Below are 3,482 nucleotides of genomic sequence, written 5' to 3'. Positions count from 1 at the left end.
CCTCCCTCCCTCCTCTGGATCCCTCTAGTCAGAACTGTGCTGTTCATTGTGTGATGTTTTCTGTTGTTGTTGTTGGCTGTGTGTGTGTGTGTGTCTGTGTGTGGGCGTTTCTGTGTCTGTCGGGTATCTGTGTGTGTGTGTGACTGTGTGTGTGTGTGTGTGCCTGTATATGTCTTGCAGGGTCCTCTGATTATAAACCTCTTTGGCACTGTCTTTGAGCCTGTTTTCTAGTATTCTACTATAACCAAAGGTGCAAGGTTGAGAAACTTATAAATAAAGGTTTGTTTGGCTCATGGTTCCGATAGCCAGTGGATCCAAACAGTCCTGGTGAGGACACCCTGCTGTGTCACAATGTAGCTGAGAAGTGGAATGGGAAGCTGCCAAGTGGTCAGGGCATGGAGCAGCCTCACTTTATAAAACCTGCTCTCCAGGTGCTAATTCAGCCCCACAAGAGCTAGATCCAGACATGGGTGAGCAGCTCCCATAGCCAAGGTCTCACTATGTGTTACTTCCAAACATTGCCTCCTTTGGACCCAAGCTCTCAGCACTTGAATCTTTGTGCAAGACTACACAGTCCAGACTCTGTAGCCATAAAGACCTCCTGCAGTATCTCGGGATGATGTCTAATAAACACATTGTTCCATCAGGGCAGGCAAAATGGCTCAGTGGGTAAAAGGTGCTTGTTGTAAAGCCTGAGGACTTGAGTTCTAATCCCGGGACCACATGGTGGAAGGAGAGAAATGACTCTCTACAAAGCTGTCCCCCATTCCACTCCACATAAACAGATGTGATAAAACAACCACCACCAGCAGTCTTCCAGAAAGACAGCTCTGACGGACTAAGCAATAGTAACAGAGAGGACACACCGCCTCCAACTCCCCCTGACTAGCTAGGGATTCTGAACCTGTTCCTGTGCCATGAACCTCTTAGCAAACTGACAAAGTGAAAGGACGCTTTTCACAATATTTTCTTTCATTAATTTTGCTTTGTTTTGTTTTGTTTTTCTTTTTCAAGACAGGGCCTCATACTCTCTATGTAGTCCAGCCTAGCCTGAAGTCCTGAGCCTCCTGCTTCCACGTCCCCAGTGCTAGGGCTGTAGGCACGCACCCCCAGCTCTATAGGGGCGCACCGCCACCCCCAGCTCTATAGGCGCGCACCGCCACCCCCAGCTCTATAGGCGCTCACCGCCACCCCCGGCTCTATAGGCGCGCACCGCCACTCTCAGCTCTTTTGCTTTTTATCCCCAGTACTGGGCCTTGAACCCACAGTTTGACATATGCTAGGCAAGCACTCTGTCATAGATTTGTGCCATTGTGTGTGTGTTTATTATAGTAAAAAATATATAGTATGCCCTGGGTGTCCTGAAACTCGCTCTGTAAACCAGGCTGGCCTCGAACTCACAGAGATCCTCCTGCCTCTGCCTCCTAAGTGCTGGGATTAAAGGTGTGCGCCACCACTGCCCGGCTGTTTTGACCATTTTTAAGTGTGGGATTTCGTGGCATAATTGTTATTGTGCAACTACCACCACAGTCGATTTGTGAAACTTTTTCATCATCTCAGACAGACACCCTGTACTCATTAAGCAATGATTCCCTGCCTCTCACCCCACCCCTGCTGCTGTCCCTGCGAGTCTGCCTCTTCCAGATGGAGCTACGAACCCGCCCCTTGTGATTCAAGCAGAGCCACAGCATTTGTCTTTCTGCACCTCTCTTTTTTATTTAATATCATACTCTCAAGACCCACCCACATTATAGCAATGGCCAGCACGCTTCCTTTTTTCTATGGCAGAGTAATAATCCATTGTGTTTTGTAAACACTTTGTCTATCCATCCATTTGTTAATAGATACTTGGGTTATTTCCATCTTTTGGCCTCTGAGAATAACGTTGCTGTGAATGTTGGCACAGATCCGTTTCAATCACCGTTTTTAATCCTCTCAGGACCCTGCCTGGGGTAGAATTCCCAGGTCACATGACAGTTCTCTGTGCGGTTGTGTGTGTACACATGTCCATGTGGATGTGCACATATGTGTGTGCACAAACACACAGAGGCCAGAGACTGATGTCAAGCATCCCTCTCTATCACTTCCCACCTTTAGTTTCGAGGCAGGGTCCCTCGCTGAACAGGGAGCTCTTGGATTAAGCTAGGCTGGCTGAGCAGTGAGCTGCGGGGACCCTTGGTCTCCACTGCCCCAGCTGCAGATTTCAAGCTACGTTGCCCACCTGCTTCTTTCATCTTCACGTGCTGAGGATCTGAATGCCATCCTCATACTTGCACAGCAGGTCCTTTGCCAGCCGAGCTGGTTCTCTGCCCTTTTTGTTTCTTTGATATGGGGGTCTCACTATTAGTCCTGGCTGGCCTGAGACTCACCATCCTCCTGCCTCAGCCTCCTGAATGCTAAGATCACAGGCATACTTTACATCGCTTGCTAACTGTTGAGGAGCTGGCATATTAGTTTCTACAATGCAGGCACTATTCTACATTCCTGCTGGAGATGTACAAGGATTCTAATTTTATGCACTTTCTTTCCATCTTTTGCATTATCCCCATCTTAGCATATATGAAGTGGTGTCTCTCTGTGCTGGTTGCTTTTTTTTTTTTATCTTGTTCCATGTCTTTCTCATGAAGATATGAGAAAGTTTTCCCTGTGTTTATTGGTCATTCTTGTATCTTCAGAGACAAAAAAAAAAAACAAAACCCTGTCAGAAGAAGAGGAGGAGGAGAAAGGAAGGAAGGGAGGGAGGGAGGGAGGGATGAAAAGAAAGAAAGAAAAGAGAGAGAGAGAAAGAGAGAAAAAAGAGAAAAAAGTCTTTATGCTAGGCAGTGGTGGCACACACCTTTAATCCCAGCACCAGCACTTGGGAGACAGAGGCAGGAATATCTCTGAGTTTGAGGCTAGCCTGGTCTACGGAGTGAGTTCCAGGACAGCCAGCACTACACATAGAAATCCTGTCTCAAAAAACAAACAAGCAAAAAAAATTATTTTTAATTATGTGTTGTTGTTTGTGTTTGTATGTGGGAATGTACACATGACTGCAGGCCTGGAACTACAATTATGGACAGCTGTGAGCCACCATGACAGCTGGGAACCAAACCCTGGACCTCAGGAAGAGCAGCCAGTGCTCTTAGGCACTGAGCCCCCTCTCCAGCCCTGAAAAGATTTTACTTTGATAAAAAGTCAATCTATGTTTTAGCCTAAGAATTTTATACTTTAGCTCCTTTTTTTCTCTCAGCTAGAGGTTGAACATGGGGCTTCCCACTCACGAGGCAAGGGCTCCACCGCTGAGCTGTATCCAACTCTCTTCTTACTTTTTATTTTGAAACAAGGTCTTAAGTTTCCCAGATTGGTCTTGAACTCACTCGATAGCCTAGGCTGGCTTTGAACTTAGAATCTTCCTGCCCCTGCATCCCAAGTAGCTGAGATTAACAGGCCTGAGCCACTACGCCTGTTGGTGTTCACTTTTAAGTCTTTGATCTATTTTT

At 46.8% G+C, this 3,482-nt stretch overlaps 1 protein-coding gene across 1 annotated transcript in view; it reads left to right on the top strand.

The window, feature by feature from the left end:
- Slc26a8 (solute carrier family 26 member 8) overlaps positions 1 to 3,482 on the top strand; it is a 59,115-nt gene that overhangs the window by 7,215 nt on the left and 48,418 nt on the right. The window lies entirely within an intron of this gene.

Source organism: Alexandromys fortis, unplaced genomic scaffold, assembly GCF_014885135.2.
Source record: "Alexandromys fortis isolate MF-2015 unplaced genomic scaffold, M_Fortis_MF-2015_v1.1 scaffold_9, whole genome shotgun sequence".
NCBI classification, from domain to species: Eukaryota; Metazoa; Chordata; class Mammalia; order Rodentia; family Cricetidae; genus Alexandromys; species Alexandromys fortis.
Note: the sequence above shows the minus strand (reverse complement) of the source record. Positions and strands in the feature narration are given on the sequence as shown.